This window comes from Accipiter gentilis, chromosome 2 (genome assembly GCF_929443795.1).
Source record: "Accipiter gentilis chromosome 2, bAccGen1.1, whole genome shotgun sequence".
In the NCBI taxonomy this organism is placed as follows: Eukaryota; Metazoa; Chordata; class Aves; order Accipitriformes; family Accipitridae; genus Astur; species Astur gentilis.
This window is the reverse complement of record NC_064881.1, coordinates 52,509,572-52,531,484: the sequence shown is the minus strand read 5'-3', so window position 1 is coordinate 52,531,484 and position 21,913 is coordinate 52,509,572. Positions and strand designations below refer to the sequence as shown.

Below are 21,913 nucleotides of genomic sequence, written 5' to 3'. Positions count from 1 at the left end.
CAGCTGATGTTATCTTGTCCTAGGATGAGATGCCTGCATTCTGCTAAGGCTTATATGTGAGCCCCCTGCTGAAAGTATGAAGGGCATTAACTCCAACAGTCAGCACATACGCAAGATTTACTGTTGGTTCTAATACTAACCATACTGGAGGCAGAGAGACGGGAAGAGTGGTACAAGGATGTAAACCTTCAAACAGTCAAAAGAGAATGATAGCAATCTCCTAAAAGTGATTTAGTTCACCAAAGAGCTGCATCACCTTGGCATTATGAACAGATGACAATGGTGGTTTCAAGGTCTGGCTTTGATTTCATGCCAGGTTCTGCCACCAGCCTCCATCTTTGGGGCAACAGTGGATACAGTGCATTGGTGCAGTCTGCATTGATGGCATCAGCCCAACGTAGCTCTGACTGCTTGAACTGCACTGGTGTAAATCATCTCTCATCCCTCCCATGACAATGTGAGTCACTGATTCTGGCACTTGGCTGTCTTGGCAGGTCTCCCAGAATTCGTTGCATGGCTCTCAGCAGTCAGGGGATGCTTTCAATGGGATTTGTGGGTAGAGGTATATTGACTTCTCTATGCCTTGGTTTCCTCATCAGTGGAACAAAGCTAATAACCCTTACCCGCTCTTTAAAATAAGAAAGGAAAACCTTCATCAAAAAACTTAGCCAACTGTGGTTTATGTAATGCTTTGTGATCCTGTGGTGGAGAGGACTCTAGGAGAGAAAAGTCAAGTTATTATGAATAGTCTGAAAAGTCTCTCCTCCACATACTGTCAATTGGTTCACGCTGACTAAATCTCTCAACTCAGCTGAGCATCTGCTTGCCCAGAATTAGCCCTGGGGATGGGAAGCCCAATTCACATTCCACTTGCAACCTGCAAGGTGAGGCAGTGATCTTATTCACCAGCTGGAGCTGGTTAGAAGGTATTGTCTTGTTTCCTTTTTTAAACACTGAGCTGTCCTGCTAAGACTGTCCCTACTTACTTGTCTTACTCCTTTGTTCCCCGACGATCAATTTGACTTCCTCTTCTTCTTCCACTGATTTACAAACTTTTATAATACAGCAGCTACTACTGCTGCCAAACTTCTTTTAATGTCAAGTTCCCATCCCCCCCCTCCATCTAATCTTTATTAATTAACTAGTTAATAACCACCAATTATTCTGTAAATGAATGGCTGAGCTGCCTCTGTGTAATGCTTCCTTCCTGCCAAGCGGCACGGTACCAAATTCACCAATTCACAGTCTTTGCAACAGATATTTTGATAGAACAAAATTTGTACCCTGGGATGAACTTTTTGCTGTTGCCCAAGAACAACCCATTTTGAACGCTTTGAGTACAATGGAGCAGTATTAGGATTGCAATTAGTCTTGTGAGCTTCAAGAGGTTCAAGAAATCACAACAGAGCTCCCCAGTTCCACAGGAACCTTTCTAAAACCACAGCTTTTGGAGTAGGACTGCAGAAGTGCTGTGATCCATGCTGTGCCACCAAATTCGGGATGGGTAGCCATCAGATTTTCTGTTTTGGACACGTGCAGACCCAGTGGGCCAAAGTCCTGTCTCATCTCTACCAGCAGAAACAGGGTGGCCAAAAAAATGTGAATGGGATGGATATTTCTCTTCAAAACAAGATAATGGATTGGAAACTGTGTTGAAAGGCAGAAGATCAGAGCCTGTTCTTGATTCCCAGTTTTGGGACTTCCTGGGTGCTCTCAGGTAAGTCACTGAGTTCTGCACCTTGGCTGCTCTTTTACAAAGTGCACTGTGGGGTACCGAGTCTTCCTTCAAATGTCTCAAGGAATGCTTTAAAGGCTCACATGAAAAGCTGTGCAGCAGGGAGCAGCCGTTACTGGCAGAATCACACCAGTTTCACGCAGATGCGAGTGCTGAGTGGGTCTTCAAAGTCCCAAGTTTCTCTGTTATCTGCCCTTTCAATAGCAATGTTACGGTGCTCTCCTGCTCTATCACATAAGTCCCCTACCAGAAGGTCCCCAGCGGTAACAAGATCAGACTCATAAAATTCAACACAGGCAGGGAGCAGTGCAACTTTACAGATAAGAGCATGGATATAGAGAAGAGTTGAGGTGGGTACGTTGTTGGCATGGCCTCCAGATAAGCCAACGTTTGACCCTGTTCACTGAGACATGGGTCATCCTCTTGCACACAGGGTCCAGGGTCTGCCTATTCTGCAGAGACAGGAGATGTTCTCCAATCTCAGTTTCAGATTCTGTTCCCTGTGACTTACCAGCAAAGTGACTATTGCCTTCAGCAATAGAAGAAGATCAGTCCTGTTCTGTCCAGGACTCAGTCCTCCCCCAACAGACCCCTGAAATTAATAGCAAAATTCTCACTGATTATAGGAAAGAACACATCAGGGCATTAATTTCTTGCTCTCTTTCTCCAGAAGGAATCATTTACTCCTCTCTCTCTGGAACAGTTGGAGAAATTTTTCACCACTGCACTGATGGAAGAAACGACTCTGCTTAATAGAAGCAGATGGAAAAAATATGAGGTCATTTGGTCACAAATGAAAAACTTGCCTACTCTAGTAGTTTAATGCTGAGTTTGCCTGGCCCCCTCTATGATTAGATTATTACTTATTCACTTATTCGTCTATTTAATCATATCAAGGGAGGGTGCCCTACATGACCCTTCTGGATACTTGCTGATTCCTTTGTTCTTTCATTCTGCTTTTAACTGAGATTATTTCCATACAGGTTCCTTTCATAATGAGCCTTGAATTATTTTATTTTATCATCCATAAGGTGCTCTATGGTTTGCCGGTCTGTCCCTATCTATCTGAGCTATTCCTGCAGGACACATTATTCTTAAGTGACTCACAAGAATCGGCCATTTGCAGAGTCCTGGATTTTAAGACTAGTTGGACCCTTCTCTGTCTTACCTTCTGATGGCCTTAGATATTACACTTTTCCGGAACCTTTGGCTATTTTAGTGTGTCTTTTAGGACTAATACAAAGTAAATCAAGAGGTGCAAAACTTGTTGGGGCACTAAGCCCCAGGACACCTGGGTTCTCCTCATAGCTCTGATGGTTTTTTGCATGGAGTCTAATATCAGATCTCCTTTTTTTAAACTTTACCTCAGCTTCCTTACCTATAAACTGGGGATTTCTCTGTTGGTGTGGGGTTTTTTTAGCTAAAGATGAAACTAGTTGTGTAAGAGAGAAGTATCACAGCAGTATGAACGCCTGCATAGGACACACTGTTTATTGATTTCTTGTGAAGTTGTCCCTGTGAAGAGCTATTATTTGCTTAAAAATTGGCACCGTGTTTACTGGTTGCATCTACCTAGATTAACTAAGAGTCATTACACACAGGGAGGTTTTTTCCATCGCAACACACCTGCACAACACATCCAGGAGATAGCAATATTAACCCTATCTTACACTGAACAATACATAGGGAAAAAGGTGACTTGCTTTTGTCTGTATTGCTTAGTTAGTGGCAGAGGTAGAAGGAAAATCATGGGCCCCTGATGACCAGTTTTGTTGTTGAATCATTAGCCCACATCCCATCCCAAAATCTCATGTATTATGGTTTATTTGTATTGTTGCTTAGATTTCCTCAGTGATGGGACTGCATTGGATAACTTCTTGGATTCTTTCTTAGCCTCATGCCCCATGTATCGAGATGGACACTTAACTATGCTTATAAAATCAGAGGATCCTTTCAAAACAGCAAACAAATGCTAGACATGAATATTAAAACTGCAATAGCACCGCTGCATCTCTTGCTAATAAAAGATGCAGTAATCAGAACTCCATCTTGACTTCAACTAACTAACCAGTCATAAGCAGTCGGTTTAATCCAAGCACAACAAAGGCCAAAGCTCAGAAAAGTGACTCAGATCCTGAGCCAAGGAAAATATAAATAGTCTCATGTTCAACTTTGGTCCAGAACACAGAAGTTTGGACTGACTCTCTTTTACATGGCTGGCAGCTGAAAGCTGTGCCCTGAGAGGAAAGCCTGGGAAGAAAACATGCTCAAAGAAATTCCAGGAAAGCAATGAGGCACTTGAAATGCAGTTATCTTGCCTCATCTCACAGGCCAAAGGTTACTACCATTAAGATTTCATCCAACACAGGAGCTGTGATCCGCAGCAATCCGCATGGCCTTGGAAAGGAGAATACTGACTATAGGAGGAAACAGCTGGAAAATGTGCCAGACACCTAATTGGCTTTCATAGCATTAAACTGCAGCAGGACTGACCCTGGGAAAAGTTGATTAATAAATGCTAGAGCACTTTCTCATAAATCTGTTGCTTTCATGGTATTGCATGAGCCGTGTAAGCCCCCAAACACCAAAACATTCTGGTGTAAGAACACCAGAGGCATGGAGTGGTGTTAGCATCCCATGCTGGCACATGGTGAGTCAACACATTGAGTGTACATGTAGCCCTGTTTTCATTTTCAGCATCCACAGTGATCCCACCAGCCTGCTCTGAGAAGATTCCTGAGCCCAATCTCCAGACATATTTGGGAAAGGAGTTTCAGGCCTTTCTTGGTTGTCTGGGTACATTGAACCAGGATGGACCAAGATTCACCAGCAGATATTCACTTGCTTAAGTCCTTCCAAGTATGGTGTACATACTAAAGCTTAGACTAAAGTTTGGCTAACAGCCAGAAAGCTTATCCCTGCTCTTCATCTCACAGCTAATGATACTGTGCGATGGTATGTATGCTAAAATCTTGGGAAACTGCTGATTTAAAGAGTCTGATTATATCAAAACTAAGCAGGTATGAAAGCTACAGAGTTTTCTCAGCCCTCACTTCCCAATATCGGGGTCTGAAACTAATAGATATAGACAATAAGAAGCCTGTTTCCTAACTTTATGCGTTTTCAAGGTAGGTGCCTCCATAAAAGCAAGTCTGTAGGCTCCCCAAACAGTCAGTAGTAATCTAGAAAACAGAGTCAATGAAGAGTCATACATGATTCATCAGACGAAAGGTAGATACCTCTCTACTGACTCTCCAGGTGGGTCACAGCAATGACTACCGTGGCAAAACTGTGTGACTTCTGGGAATCTGAGATGTACAAGAACTCCAGAAAGAAATAATACTGCAATTTCAACTGGCATTTTACAGTAAAACAACCAGCGTATACTCACTGGGTATTTGACCAATGCAGAAGGTGACTGGCCGGCATGTTAGACAGAGATGTTCATCAGAGTTTGTTCTGCAGTGGCAAAAACCTGAAAGGACCAAACTAGTGAGGAGGTGGAGGAGCTGACTTAGATTACAGAAAGGGTCTTCCAATAAAGCTAAAAGTAGAAGGAACAGCCACCCATGGACAGGCGCCTAGTAGGTGGGAAAAAAAATCTGTAAGGTTGACATCCTTCACAGCAGCGGGGTCTACTACTTTATGGGCCAGACCCACTGTGTGCTGGGAGATGTGATCCTGAACAGTGTTTCTCCAGAGCAACTGCAATTTTAATTCCTTCAGCAGGGTGGGGAATGAGCATGCCTCTTTGCATTATGTTCATTCATAACACAGGATCAGAAACACCATTACAAATAATATTCACATCATGCTGTGTTATTATTAAAGCCCGTGGGTTTTGGATGGACTGGGAGCCAAGCAGTGTTAGGCAAAAGCTGATCAGAAGTCTGAGCAGCTATTAAAGAGCAAGTTTATAAAAGAAATTGGCAGATGATGAAAGGAAATTGTCAGGTGATGCAGTCACGAAAGGCAAACAAATAAAAACAAATTCAGAGAACAGCAATTTCTTTCTGAAGGCAGAAGAATCAACATGTCTAAAAGGAAAGTGAAGGGAGTGTAGAGATGAAGGAGAGGAGGCAAGATTGTGTACTTCCATTCTGAGGAGAGAGAACCAAGTTGCAGACCAGACAGTCCAATGAGATACTTTATTAAGTCAGCTTTCTGGTAATTTATTGCTGTCTATATTTTTTCTTATTTTACACAGGTCCTGAATCCACCCCCTATGTAAATTGCCCATTGTATAGAGTCGAAAATAGCTTTCCAGGCCTGATATGATCTGGATTGCAGCAGGAGCAATGAGTCAAATAGGGAAATATTTCTCATCTGCTGCTTCTGTTTTCAAAAACCAATCATGTGCATGTGTTAAGCTGGACATTACAGCATTCAGTGATCGAGATCCTAGAAGAAAATGGGGTCAGAAACCCAACCTTTCCAAAGACTGAAGTCTAATATGATGCCTCTTACAAGGCCACGTGCAAGGTCCTGCACCTGGGTTGGGGCAACCCCTGATATCAATACAGGCTGGGGGATGAAGGGATTGAGAGCAGCCCTGTGGAGAAGGACTCTGGGATACTGGTGGATGGAAAGCTGGACATGAGCTGGCAATGTGCGCTCACAGCCCAGAAAGCCAACTGTATCCTGGGCTGCATCCAAAGCAGCGTGGCCAGAAGGTCCAGGGAGGTGGTTCTCCCCCTCTACTCCACTCTGGTGAGACTTCACTTGGAGCACTGTGTCCAGCTCTGGGGTCCTCAGCACAGGAATGACATGGACCTGTTGGAGCAGGTCCAATGATGGGGAATCGCTTGGAGGAGAATTAGCTCTTGTTGTCACACTTCTGGCTGTAGTCACACTAACCTTGTCTAATCTCCATTGCACTGGACTGTTCTCATACCAGGGTAAGCCCTATGAGATGGAGTCAAGATGATCAAGCAGGACCCACCTTTCTCTGGTCTATAAGATGCATTGGCTGCTGTTCTTCAGCAGAATATCTCTTAGCTGTCAATCTCAGCTCTAAATGAGCTCTTGAAAGTAAAAAAATGAGTGTTCACCACCTCTTCATGAAAGAAGGCAGAGTTATTTTTTCCATGTTCCAGTCTAGGGCTTCAGGCACAGAGACATGAAACAAGTTTTTCAGGGTCACACAGGGATCCTGAAAATGAGTTGTAGTTTCCTTCTGTCTAAGCCAACCATTTTCATAGGATACCCCTCCAACCCCTCTTTGGAGGATGTGTCTCTCTTTGCAAGCTCAAAGAGTGAAACAGTCTGAATGGAAATGGCTGGGAATACGGGCACACAGCTCCAGGCTCTTTTTGCACTGAAAATACTCAGTTGACTGTCATCTGTGGATACATAACCATTTACTGCAACAATCAAAGAAATTAAATATATTATCTTGGTTTAGGGGGGGGGGGGGGGGGGAAGAAGAAAAAAAGCGCCAACAGCTGCTACTTCAAGAGGGAAAAAAAATAATAATCCTGGAACAAATTTCTTAGACTCCTGTAGGGCCCTCTTTTACAGCAACTATCCTAGGCATAAAAAAAGAAATGTTTCCTGCCCTGGGTAGAAGGGCATATCAGCCCTCCAGCTTCACTCTTACGTCATTTAATGCCTATTGCCTGGATTAATAGGCATCTCAATCGAAAATACTTTTTGGAGCAGAACTTGGCTGCAGCTGCTTTCCTTTCTGGGGATCCCCTACGGTGCTCTATAAAGCAGCAGATTAAATACTGATGGAGCAGTGCTGGGAAATAGCAATTGTAGCCGTGGTGATTGTTCACACTTATGCCTGGACATTAGATCTTGGCATCTGAGTGGAAGAATATTAGTTGAGACACTAGGGTCATGCGTTGGTATACCAGGATTCATATTCAGAAGCTATATATACAGCAGCAAATACCTTCGCAATGCTAAAGGTACATTAATTATACTTTCTATGACAGTCTATAATCTTGGTAGAGATATACACACTGGTGATACGTCCTAACCTTGAAAATCCAGGTGTTGATTGGATTTATTAATGGCAGAATGGTTTCTCTTGAAACATAAGCATTTTAGGATATAATAAGGGCTTTGGATCAGCACTGCTTCTCTTCCTTTCCCTGCAGATATCTAGCAAACTCTTATTTGTTTATAAAGACAGGTTCGGGTGAGAAGGTTTTGGAGAAAAAAATGCCAAACTGTCTTTCTTCCCTTGCTCCCCATCCAAGGCCAATGAGGATAGGAGCTTTTCAAGTATGGGCAGCATTCATTAATCTTTGATTTTTGTGAAGCACAAAAAGCCCAGCTGGCAGTAACTTGACCACGGGCAAACCGCTTGCTGTGTGTACCCATGCCCTCCCATCCCAGGAACTGAGTCCCATGCTGCGTGACCCATGAGTTGATGAGAAGCAGCATCTTTCTCTCGTTATACCAAAGCTGAAGTCAGCCTAGGGATGCTGCCTAGCATGAATTACGCTGCTGGCCTTCCTCTGAGGTGCTGCGCTGAGGTACGCCGTGGTCTGCCTTGCAGAGAGGCCAGGATCGTTATGCCTAGAATTGTACTTCCAGCTGGGTCCAGGGATGGAGGTGAGCAGATTCTGTGCTCTCTGCTGCATCTAGCCTTGACCAGGCATGTTCAGTTCTCCACTCATCACTCGCATTGCGGCTGGTACCTGGCTATTAACGATCAGCACCATCAGCCTGAAGTAGCACGAGGTAGTCTTGCTGTGATCGATGCATGGTGGGTTAACAGGAGTTTCCAGCCATAATCACATCCCTGGTCTAGCAAGTCCTTCCTACTGCCAGCTCTGTGTGCAATCAGAGCCCAGAATAATACTCCAAAGGGCACTCCAGTAAAGATACTGGGATAAAATTGCCTGACACAGGTCACCCCTATTTTCTTGCAACTAGCATCACAGAGCGGTTCTTAAAACACTGTGGCATCCTGGGCTTGGACAGTAACCTTAAACTCTCTGGGGACAGAAATGTACTAAGAAGACACAGCCCCATGGGTTTTCCCTCAAGCTGAGAGGGGCCAGAAGATGTTCTCAGCCTCTTCCAGACCACTATCATCACCTCTTACATGGGAAGGCCACCAATCCTTACCTGCTGCCAGCTCAGAAACAAGCAGTTTGAGACTAAGTAGCTGTCAGGGAGAGGAGTATGATAGTTTATGCGAATCTGAGAGCAGATCTAATGCTAAACCCAGGCTTGCTAATGCCTTATGTCAGCCTTGCCTGCTTTCAAGTAGGTAGAGGGAATAAAGCAAAGGCTGCTTGCACTCTGTGTTACTTGAATCTGACTAACACTGCCAGAGCTGGGTCTGGTGGACTGCCGACAAAAATGTAATCCAACAGGTCTCTGACATCTTTAAACACTTCTCCCTGTTTCCCCAGAGGAAATCAGGATCTGGGACCCATAGGGATGATGTGAAATGGCAGTGGAGGCATCCCAGAGGATGTGCAGCTGGAGGCTCGTAAGTGAAAGAAGCAGAGAAATGTTGTGATGTTAGATGGAAACGTAATTCTCAGGGATGTAGCAAGCTTGCCTAAACAGCTTTTCACCCTGTCTCCGTTCACTGATTGAGGTCAGTCCCCTGCACCCCCCCAAAAACCAGGAGCTCCTCCTGGCCATCCCACTCCAGTAGCATCAGTCTGCTCTTCCCTGGAGCAGCTGGGAGGAGATGTCAGATTTTAAAGTGCATCCTCAGGATAATAGCACGATTGCTGTTTGACTTCTAAATTATGTATCACCCCCCCTCAGCACAGGTTCCCAGCAGGTGTCTATCTCGGAGCTGTACAAGGGCAGCGCCAGCTCCAAGCTTGTCGTCAGCCTGGAGCAGTTTAAGGGGAGATGGTTCTATGCCTCTTGGTGCTTCACTTGTTTTAAAAATGAAGTCAGCTAGGTCAGCAAATTGAAAGCCATTTCTCTGGTGGCTTTCAGGCAAAGGAGAAATAGGGACCAGGACTGGTAACCCCTCAGTTGAGGGAAGATGACCTCAGGGTGGTGTGGACAGGGGAGGATCGGCTGGGGTGGGGAGGGGGAATGTTTTAAACCACTCAAAGCTGTCTTACTTATTGTATCTCAAGCCATGTCTATCTGGCTTTTGAGACAAAAAAGGGTTTCTTTTTGCACAAATAGCTTTATTGAGTCTCTGTTGGGCAGTGGTCTAGCTCTGCCAGGATTATATTGGCTTTTCTGCAGCACAATCAATACAATTCTTTCCAGTTTAATTTATAATTTTTGGTCAGGTGAGAAAGTGGGGCGGTCCGAAAAGAAGCTGAGCAGTGAAGTAGGAGAGTCACGCTGCTTTTACGCTAGCTCATTGATGTCCATTTTTCATGTGGATTATGACCTGTGGTCCCTTTACACAGCAAGACTGCGCTCTTTCAAAGCATGGTGTGACTTACCATGTGCCTCCCTAGAAAAAAGGTCTTCCCTTCTAGTGGTGCATTCATCATGCTGGCACGAACCATGCCCCGTAAGTGGTATAGACAGGGCTGAAGCCGAACTTATCTCCAGGGATGCAGAACCGGAGAAGGGAATTTAGTGAAGGTCCATTAATGTGCATGACAAATGCCTGACCTGAGGGGACGGACTGCAGCAAGTGACCTTTCCGGCATCAGACCTCCTTCACCACAGTTTGAATTATTCTGTGATCCTTGCAGAAAGGACCCTGGGATGTGTCATTATAGATTCAAAATGGCTATTAAAGCCATCTGCCCTGGGCCTGACCTGGTTTGCTTTCTGATGCCAAACAGGTATCATGGTAATTTCTGGAAGATGGGGAGCACTGCCTTTACATACACAGACACATGCAAAACCTCTTCCCAAATATCTAACCCACATTCATTTTCTCCTTGGACTCTCCTTCGAGTTGATCTTTCCAAAACACTGACCCAGTGACCCCATTCCCTCCTCCCCCCCCCCCCCCCCCGCCCCAGCCCTGCCCCCGGTAGGCCTCCAATTAAATCCAAAATTGCCTCTGTACAAAAGCAGCTCTGTCAGCTCCATTCAGAGAGGAACAAGTGGCCTGAATAGCTTCAGGCGCATTGGAAACCGAGAAACAGTGTGGTCTTGTGTTAAAGTTGAATGGTGGTGAGGGGGGTGGTTGGAGGTTGAGGGGGAGCGTTGAATCAGTTAAAGTAATTATTGAGTCATTCGGGAGGCTGGGGAAGGAGGAGGATTCTTCCTAAACAAAGCCCTGCAACAGAAACATAAGACATTTCACCCCTTAAGGAGGTCTTGGGCAGAAGAGGAAAGTATCAGGTATAAAGTGGCAATTTGTAGAAGTCAGAGCTATTGTGATGCTCTGGCCTCTTGTTCCTCTTTCAAGATGGTCGAACTTGGACTTAGTTCTTCTTCAATTCTCTATTCAATTCAGAGAGTCCGAAGGTCTAATTCACTTCTTCTGGTACAGGGGTACAGCTGAGCATGTTTGCATATATCATGTAGACAAAGGATTTGATTGCTTTGTATGTTCTGGAGTCATCTAGATGGTGAACCCAGAGAAATACTGTCAGGATCATTACAGAAAGACCTCTATCATTTGTCTGACAGTTAATACTGATCTGTCAGCCTCCTAAGCAAAGTACTTTGGGTGTCGTCCAAACCTTAAAAACTGTTCCCATCAACTCAGCAGGAAGACCACATCCATGTACCTGTCAGTGCCATCCATCAGGAACTAACCCACAGCGAGAAGAACGGAGAAGACAACAATTTATAAGGCCAGGAGAGCAACTCTCCAGCAGGCAAATGAGGCAGCAGTCCAAAAGCAGCAGTGGCTTTCTATAGAGGTTCCTCTGCTGCTGCGGGGGATATGCATCTCTCCCAGAGCAGGCTGTGATTCAGGGGTAGGAAAAGAGGCTCTGTTACTCTGTCACAACGAGTGGTATCCCGGTAGCATTACATCCACTACAGCATGCCTCCCTCTCCTATTAGGAAGAAGATCTCAAGATGTTTTTGGACAAACCTTTAGTGAAGAGTGTCCTGTTGATGCTCTACATATAAGACCAAGGCATGCCTATGAAAAAAAGGAGACTGAGAGGACAAGAACTATAGCAACAGCTTATTTTCTCTACTCATTCCAGGCCAGGAAAGACTGCCCAAGTGTTCATTTTCCAGTGTTTTGCCTGTCCACACTGAAATGTGAGTCCCAAGGTAGAAGTTAGTGAGTACTCAACTTCAGGTAATGATCCGATACAATTTGTATTTTTCCCTACTGAGAGATTAGGATTTCAGCACATTTATTAGTTATTTTCACTTATTCAATTATTTGTTCCTTGGTGAATGTAAATTTTTTTTTTCAACGCCACGTTCATTACAAATAGGAAGAGCTATTTGGGATACCATGCTGGTTAGTGATATCGGTCAGAGCAGTCACAGATTGCTGCTTCTGCTCCTTGTTGGGCAGTGTATGACAGCCCTGCTGTCAGAAACACTCTTGCGTGAGGGGAAAAATCGGTACATGTTAATTCTCTTCCCTTCCAGAATCTGTTCTTCCTGCCAGTGAAATAATCACTGTGTTTATTACTATTTATTTGTACTGCAGTAGTTTCCTGAAGCCTGGGTCACTGAAGAGAATCTGTGAATCTCTCATGCACTGTGCTTGTCTAGCATGCAAGAGGTTAAAAACAGAGCCTAAAAATCCAGCATAATCAGAAATCTGCCTGTTTGCTTGTTTTTTTAAATATGAGTAAATATTCATACAAGACCTTAGATTTTTAGGGTTTTGATGAGATTACTTCTCCTACTTTGGGGTACAAGATCACAGACTTGCAAAGCTCTTCACTAGGAAATACACTAAATACAAGATACATACTTTTCCTCCTATTTACCATAGTTAATAATCCCACTAATTTTCAGTGGAAGGTACATCAAACGTGTCCATGCACACAGAGCATAGCAGGGAACTGGCTAAGACCAGAAATAGTTTAGCTTTATAGTCAGTCTGTATTTTGCTCGGGAAAGCCACGCTAACATGTCCAAGATGCTCCCAAAGCGTGAGTTGATCTATACAGGATTTAATGGGGCATCCTTACGACTCTGTGCTGTGCCAATGCAGAAGCGCTCTTAGGTTCTTCTGAAATGGTGAGTTTTATCTACTAAAACTTCCCTCTTTGCTCCTCAGTGCAACCTCGGGGCCCTTCTCCTGCTTGACCTTTTCTTCCTCGTACGGCGTTCGCTCTGCTCCTCAGATTCATCTCCACAGCTCGGAGTTGATGCCTCCTCTCTCGCAACAACAAAACATGCTACTACAACCTGCTGAGTCACAGTTTGGCGCAGCCAAAGACAATATCATCTCCTAGCAACGGTGAGACGATGCTAATGGGATTCTTGCACGTGCGGAGCTGCAATGGAAAACATGTGCAAAGGCTGCCGGGGCAGGTTTCAATTCTGGATCTCACGCTCTACCTTGTTCACCAGGGGCAGTGGTCGTGGTAAGACGAGGTTTTTAAGCAGAGCTTCTCCTGGTCCATCCCGTGACCAGAATTGCCATGAACGACAATGCCAAGACAGCAAATAAATCCTGGCTAAACGCACCACCAGGAGAAAACAGCAACAGGGCTCAAGCTGAGTTCTGTCTCAAAGGGAAGATGCTTTATGCCCATCTTACAACAGGCAATTAGTCATAGACTGTTAATGACTTGGCTGGCCTTTGTGGGAACTACTCCCAGGTGGAATCAGAATCGCTGGAGCCTGACTCATAGATGCTGTCCTGACAGAAATATTTTGTACCTCAAGGCCTGAAAAGGCCCATTACCTTGAAGCTGAGTTTGCATTCACTGCAGCTTTTGGAGCACATGCTTTCTGCTATAGTGAGATCGTGCAGGTGCTTAAGTAGCTGTGAAAGAAGTGATGCCTCTTCCTTAGGCTACCAAGGTGGAATGAGAAAGCTCTGAGCATTTTCTGCCCCACAAAAACTGTGGTCACATTGCTCATTGCTTGCCTTTGGCAAAGAAGAGGCAAAATAGGGTTCATGTCTCATTAGCACTATGATTTCAGCGAGAGCTTGGTGCTCTAAATAAGTCACGGAGATGGCCCTATGTATTTGTAAAGTACCCGATGAAATGGGGTACAGTTTTAGCCACAGCTTTTAAGCCCTTCCATGGTATTTTTTGAAGTCTTTCCTTTTGCAGCCCTTTCCTCCATCCTCTATAAAAAGAAGGGCAGGTTTACAGCAGTCACTGCAGTTAACAGGGTGGAAGTAGGGCAGAGGAGTAGATACTTCTGATGATGCAAGAGATGATTAAGGAGTGAGATCTTTCAGCAGATCGTTCAAGTCATAACTAAAGACACAAGTCACCCTTTTTAAACCCATCCTGGAGCAGTTACTTTAACATTTTCCCAGTTTCACGTCTATTCCTGCTTGGCTCCATCTCCATTTCCCTCTAGTCTGTTCCTCCCCTCCTATGAGCTTCGTGTTAGTTTCCCGTACCATGTTCAAGATTTGGAGAATGACGAAGAACAGCTTTAGTCTAACAGGATGGAAAAAATGAAAACACTGCCTTTGTTTTCCTTTCCATCTCTAGCCTTATATCATGATTCTCTTAGTCATATATGAGACGCAGAGGAAGCATGCAAAGTGTGCAGGCTTTGTCAAGATAAATGAAATGCATTATGCCTCTACAAGGTACTAGCTGACTGTATCATTATCAGCAATGGTAATAAAAGATGCAGCTCTCTCACCTTAGGGGGATTTGAGTCACTGACATTTTAATTAACAAGGTTCCTGTCTCCCAGAATCAAGTCTGCATTCTGCACAAACTACTCCTTGCTGTAATGGGTGGAGATCAGCTGTTCTTAGCCCTTCATGACAGCAATGCCATGTGGACATGATATGTCCTCTTGTATATTGCATTGGGGACTGATCTCAAAGCAAAATGAGCAGGAGGAGGTACACCTGGCAGATGACGGTCTTTCCTTTTTTAGGGGAAAAAAACCCAGAAGAAGCAGTTGGCAGAAAGCAGGCTGCTGGCAGCCAGTCCAAGCCAGTCACAAAGAATGGCCGCAAAAACCATGTGGAGTTTATCAAAATATACAAATCTAGAAATAAATGAGTTGTCAGGCTGTTTTGAAGAGGGAAAACTGCAGGCAGAGTCTGGCACAAAGGTCTGGTAAAGATCATCTAAATGTTCTTCTGGGATTGCAGATGACTATGCAATACATCCAGAAAGCTCCCTGAAGTCTTCACAGTCTCACAGGACATGAAACAGACTGACCAACACATGTGTCCTGGCTGTCACAAAGGTGAGGCAGGTGGTACCTCCCCTTTTTCTTCCCTGACATTCAGTTGTAGAGGTAAAAAATGGCACAAAAAATGAAGGAAACTCACTTTTTTGCTGCCCAAGGCAAGGAATAGTGGATCTATGGTGCAAGGAGGAACTGGAGATGGCTGGAAGGAACCCAAGGAGAGAAGGAATCAAGGTGGCTTTGTCTTTAATAGAAAAGCCTATAGACAAAGAAAAGAGAGAACGTGGGTATTTCCAGCATCCCTGCAGGTAGAGCAGAAAGGTATATGTGGGATTTGTCTATATGATACCAGGAATCAAGTTATATCCAGCCCCACTACAAACCTGGCTGGCACAACATCTACCAACTAAGATCTTCACCTACCCTTTCCATCAGAGCTACATTGATAAAATCTGGCATTAGCTCATGATATGGAGCACAAATAGGAATTTAGAATGGAAATAATGTCTGTGTGTGTGTATGTGTGTGTCTTCTAAACTGTGGTAACTGATCAGAGAAGGGGCAGCAACTTCTCTGTCACTGGGAAATATTAAACTGAGATTGGGTCTAATTCTCCTGCTCAGCCTGAGTTAGGGGACTGTTTCAGAAACTGCTGAGTGAAGCTCTCTGGTCTGCTCCACACAGATGGCAGATCATCATGTTCCCTTCTGGCTTTAAAATGGTTTTGTGTAGTGAAGCCTAGGGGGTCTTCTATTCTCTCTGCTGCCCAGCAGCAAGGATCTCCCTTCACTTCGATGCGTTTGGGAAATCAACCAGTACATGAAAGAGGAAATATGGTTTCAGTTTTTCAAAACATGAGGGGTTAGACGCATAAAAGTAACTACCTCCCATCCAGGTGTGCAAAAGGCACCTGAACACCTAGAGCCATATATAGATCTGGCAGCATTTGACAAAGAAAAGGGGGTTTTAAAATGAGGAATTATCTTTTCTTTTTGGAAGTCCTGGGAGAGGGCAACAGAGCACAAAACATCTTTAAAACATCTTTATTTGGTGTACATTAGTAAACCGCTTCAGCCAAAAATTATCCCAGTCTAAAACTATCCCAATTGCTCGAATGCTAGGCACCCCCAAGACTTGCCTGAACATAATGGAAATATGAACATGAGAATCCATCCTCCAAGCCCCTGTGTTTTTGAAAGTTGGTCCATAAGGTAGAAGATGACTTCTGCAAACTCCAACTAAGTGTGTTGGTGAGATCTAAGATTGCCCTTAGTCTGCCTCCTGAGAGTCACAAAGCCCTTTTGTGACTTCAATATAAACCTGTACAGCTCTTTCCTAACAGCACATTTGCCTCTGGGTATTACCTTGTCTCGACACAATCCATTTTTAAACACCAAAGCTGCCTGTTAGCGCAATGTTGAATTGTGTGTCTGGAAACCAAATGGGTTTTTAAAAACAGAGAAAATTGTATTTACAGTAGCAGTTACTGTATCATCACTATCAAATGAATTTTTCAGATGTGATCTTTTTGAAGAAATGCTTTTCTTTCCCCACCTTGTAGCACAAAGGTCACCTCTTAACTCTGTTTCATCATAGTTCGTGTTATAATCCCCTTCAAAATGGTAGTAAGAATAACCTAGTTGTTGTTTACACAACGCCTTCTTTCCTCTCCTAAAACTTCACTTCATCCATCACATTAGAAGACACCAACCTCCAGTTTGTTATTTGAATGCTGCTCCTGAGTAGAGAGTTTTGTAGGAGTAACTTGCCTTTGCAAATTTGACCATAAGCAGCAAACCATGTTTGATCTTTGAAGACCATCTGGGGCGTTGTGGTGGGTTGACCCTGGCTGGATGCCAGGTGCCCACCAAAGCCGCTCTATCACTCCCCCTCCTCAGCTGGACAGGGGAGAGAAAAATATAACAAAATGCTTGTGGGTTGAGAAAAGGACAGGGAGAAATCACTCACCAATTACCATCACGGGTAAAACACAAAACTTGGGGAAAATTAATTAAATTTAATGTCAATCAAATCAGAGTAGGATAATGAGAAATAAAAGCTAAATCTTCAAACACTTTCCCCCACCCCTCCCTTCTTCCTAGGCTCAACTTCACCCCCCGATTTATCTAATTCCTCCCCCCCAGCAGTGCAAGGGGACAGGGAATGGGGGTTGGGGTCAGTTCATCACACGTTGTCTCTGCCACTCCTTCCTCCTCAGGGGGGAGGACTCCTCACTCTTCCCCTGCTCCACCGTGGGGTCCCTCCCATGGGAGACAGTCCTTCACAAACTTCTCCAACGTGGGTCCTTCCCATGGGCTGCAGTTCTTCACGAACTGCTCCAGCGTGGGACCCTTCCCCAGGCTGCAGTCCTTCAGGCACAGCCTGCTCCAGTGTGGGTCCCCCACAGGTTCACAAGCCCTGCCAGAAAACCTGCTCCAGCGTGGGCTTCCCACAGGGTCACAGCCTCCTCCAGGCATCCCCCTGCTCCGGCGTGGGGTTCTCCCCGGGCTGCAGGTGGAGATCTGCTCCCCTGTGGAGCTCCCTGGGCTGCAGGGGGACAGCCTGCCTCACCAGGGTCTTCATCACCACGGGCTGCAGGGGAATCTCTGCTCCGGCGCCTGGACCACCCTGTCCTCCTTCTTCTGCACTGACCTGGGGGTCTGCAGGGTTGTTTCTCTCACATATTCTCACTCCTCTCTCCAGCTGCAGTTGCTGTTGTGCACCAACTTTTTCCCCTTCTTAAATGCGTTATCCCAGAGGCACTACCATCATTGCTAACAGGCTCAGCCTTGGGAGGTCCATCTTGGAGCTGGCTGGCATTGGCTTTATCGGACATAGGGGAAGCTTCTAGCACCTTCTCACAGAAGCCACCCCTGTCGCGTCGCCCCCCCCTCCCCCAACATTGTCACACAAACCCATTACAGGTGGTTTAGGAAGAAAGCATTTGTTGCTTTTGGGACACAAGAAGACAGTCTAACCTCTTTAGCAGAGAAGAAGAGAAAGTCATATGTGGATTTGGTTTTGGCAACCTCTTGTGGACACAGTACATGTGGCACTTGTGACTTACAGGACCGAGGCACTCCTGGCCTTCCTCCACACGAATATTACCACTAGACATGATGAAAGCACCTAGCTGTGATCAGGCACAGTTGATGACTGGATAATATCCATTGCCAAATAGACTCTTCCCAAACCTAGATCTAGCCCACTGGCCACAAAGTGACAACCCTGAGGTAGATGTCTATCTAAAATCCCAAGCAGATACGATAGGGAGGCTGAGAGGATGTGGAAGGTGAGAGCAAAACAGTTTTGACTGTGTCATTTCCAACTTCATAAACATGTGAAGGAAAATGCACCCAGGTAGAGATCAGAGAGAAGTGGAGACCTTCATTTCTCAAAATACTCTTTTATGTGGTGTCTGGGGTCTATGTATAAATAGAAAACAGAATTGTGCACTGCTGGCATAGCAGCATGTGAAATAAAGGAAAAAAGAATGAAGGCAAATACAGTCATAAAACAGCTTCACAGGTACTTCAGATACTTGGGCTCTGCTTGTATTTCTCGCACTGACCATGCTAGAGCATGAGGTCACTCGGCTGGTCTTTGTCATGAGACAGAACTTTTTCAACATATAGTTCCTACTAAATCACAGGTGGAAGGAAAAAACTAACAGTGAAAGCTATCTGTCAGCTAAAAAAGCGACAGAAGTACTGGCACAGTGACTCCCAGAATAGCCATATACCCCCAAATAAGATGACAGTACTTAGGAGCTGGCGTCGCAAGGTGAATGGAAACTTAGTTGAAGAAACAGGGGGAGGGGACCTGGTGAATATGTCACTAACAGAAAAATCTGCTGGGGAATCCCTCCTTCCCCAATAAAAACATTCAGAGATGTGAGGTACGTTTGTAACTCCACAGAATCATCGTATCTATCACCTGCATCATCCAGTGCTTTCTGCATTGAACCAAATAACTTGTAGTTAAGCTAAAGCCTGCCTTTCAAAAAGACAGGCAGCTTTCACTTACAGCTTTTGAGCAATGGAAAATCTACCACTTCCCTTGGGAAGCTGCTGTAGCAGTTAATTAATTTTGCTGTTAAAAAATGTTTGCCATAGTTCCAGCTTGAATTTGTCTACGTTGCTCGAAGGAAGAATCTTCATCAAGACTGTTAGCAATTTCTGGTACTTACATTCTACCTTCATAAGATCTTCTTCAAACACTTGATAAATATTGGAGAAACCTCACAACATCCCTGTGAGACATAAAAATGTAATTATCTTAGCACGTTACGTGGATGAGAACAAAGGGAGAAAGGAATTAAAATTCTACTCAGGCAAAGCTAAGACGTGAATCAAGTGGGATTCCCAGGAAGAAAACCTGGCACCTCGATTCCCTGCTCCATAACAGCATCTCCTGCATCTGTGCTTTGGAAACAGTCAAGGTTATGTGTCCTTCACAGCACAGAGACAACCCCAAAGGGGATGATCTCTGCAGTGCTGAGCACCCTCAGCTCCAGGAAGAACCGAGGGCACCGAAGAGCAGGCAGGATCAGTCCTTCGTTGCTCTGTACCTAGCAGCTTGCACTAATGCACGTAGAAACACGTTTTCCCCCCGTGTTGACACGTTTGATAACACAAGATGTTTAGTGGAGAGTCAGGCCTCTCCTTCCCAACCATAGCAAGGAATATAAAAGTTACATTAGAAATACTGGAAATTTCCAAGATATTTCAGTCAGGTATGTAATTCCCTCAAGTCCCTTAACAAAATCTTCACCCCTACTCTCTGTTAACCACTCGGTCAGTGACTGGTACTTTATGTCTCCACAAGCATTTTCTCTACTGCTTAGCCTCCAATGTCACCAGCTCTTCTCAAGTGGGATTATATGACATGGTTGGCTTGATGACCTAGAAGGTCCCTTCCAGCCTTATGTTGTAGTAGAATATTAATGACTCTGCTAATTCAGAGCTGTCTGACCTCCACTCTGTACAGCCACAAGCAAGATGATCTCTCTCTCATTATAGCTGTCGTGTTCTCAAATAACCTCTTCATGTAAAATGCATGCACAGTTTTCTTCTTCTCCTTGCAATGCAGTGATTTCTCTCTACCCAAAAAAGCCAGTCACTGTTCAGATTATCTTCTCTGTAACCGTCTGGGAAACATTTTGGAGGTTATTTCCTTTTTATTCCCAGCAACCAAACTAGGTGTATATCTATGAAATCAACAGAGTTCTTAGACTGAAATAATTTGACTTATAATCTGGAAGGAATCTAATGTGCTGCATTTATCTCGTGTATCCCTCCACCCCAGGTAATGCAAGTAAGGGCTCGATGAGTTAAATCAGGGAAGGCAAAGAGGCCATTTCTGTTCCCTCAAATAAGGATGGCCCCTACTTGCCCTCAAGACTACACCTGCCTACTTGCCATCTCAGAAGCTCATAAACTCAGCCAAATATACTTTTTAGGTAATGCCAGGTACCTCTGTGCCCTACATGCAGCAGAAACATCAGCAAATCACCTGGGGGTCTCCTGCCAGCACTCAAAGGAATAACCAGGAGGGTGGAAGCGGGGTGAGATGTGGAGCACACCATATTAACCTTGGTCCAGTGCCACCCCTTCAGAGGAATGTGGATACCCCAAGGCTTTTTCATTCACTCAGAGGAGTTTGGAGCAGACCCGCAAACTCTCCGTCCCTTAGTAGACCTCTCAGAGTTATTTAAGAGTCATATCATGGCTTGTACAGTCATGTAAGAAGTCTTCCCTTTATCTAAAGGTCTTGTAGGAAATGCATACACAGGCTGATGTTATATGGGAGGTTGTAATGATAATAATAATAATAATAGATTTTTTGCAGACTTCTCAGTAGATTTTTGGAGTATAAACTTTATGCCTTATAGATTCAGGCCTTTAGCCAAAGTTAGGCCAAAAAGAGATGTCAGGGGAGAAGGAGTCAAAGACATAGGTTAGTGCAGAAGGAAAAAACTGTCACCTCTAACACACAGCAATATCGGATTGATTCATAATTCAAAATAGGCTGAAAGTCAGATTTAGTCTGACCAAGGACAACAACTATTTGCAATGATACAACACATTGTAAATCTTATGTCAGAGACTGGACAATAGGCAATTTCTTCCCTGGAGCAGTGTTTTGCTGGCACTGGACTCATGTTCATGCTGAGGTTCCCACTTGCAGGTAAAATAACACCCTCAATTCCTTGCAACTTAATATCTGAAACTTGGGAAAGATTTACCCCTACCAGGCTGGCCATCTGTTAGCCTTCCTCAGCCTCTTCGAACTTCTAAAGATATCAGTAATTTTCCTCCCTGTCTGTCAATTTTATAGAAATAATACTGCCTTTGCATTTCTCTCATGAAATATTTCTATTACATTATTTTACTTTCTTTGCTGCATTTCATGATTAATATTCTCATTAAAATTTCTTTAACAGGCAGTTCTTTGGCATATTCTGATTTTCTGGAGCTCATTCCTTAAATGTCTCCAGTTCCAAGCTCATGTCTAGTCAACATCTGCTGCTTGCCAATAGTCTACAACTCCTAAAGTCTTATACACACCCAGCAATCTTGCAGCTCATGGGGAAATCTGAAAGGAAACCCAACAGGGAAGCCACATGTCCTGATAGATAGTACTCCACAATGTGCATAAATACTTTTTGAATCCCATGATGCAAGTCTTTTCTAAAGGGAGACAGACAGAGTTTTTTTTAAAAATCAGACTATTAAAAAAAAATAAATCAGAATAAAAAAAAAAAAATCTTAGAAGGCTATCCCTGTTTTCTTGGAATGGTGGAAGCCTGAGCCCTTTCTGTGCCAAGACAGTTAGACCAAGGTTGAGCAGGGGAGAATAGTCTGCAGGGACCAATTGGACTAATAGAGATGAACGAGTCGGTTAAGTGAAAGGTCTTTTCCATTTCTTACCAACCATGATCGAAGGAACAAAAGCCACTGAAGAACAGGGATCCCTCTTAGGGAAAGACCTGCTTATCAACAG

The 21,913-nt window shown here is 44.3% G+C and overlaps 1 protein-coding gene across 10 annotated transcripts in view; it reads right to left on the bottom strand.

Annotated features, from left to right (window-relative positions):
* ADGRB1 (adhesion G protein-coupled receptor B1) overlaps nt 1–21,913 on the bottom strand; it is a 282,552-nt gene that overhangs the window by 229,418 nt on the left and 31,221 nt on the right. Inside the window, exon 1 of one of the 10 annotated variants that reach the window (XM_049825111.1) lies at nt 15,051–15,134. The exons of 8 other annotated variants lie outside the window; for them this stretch is intronic. The gene's annotated coding sequence lies outside the window, so the exon portion shown is untranslated. Of the gene's footprint in view, nt 1–2,246; nt 2,307–15,050; nt 15,135–21,913 lie in introns of those variants that run through there. One more of the 10 variants, XM_049825121.1, reaches the window with a different exon arrangement.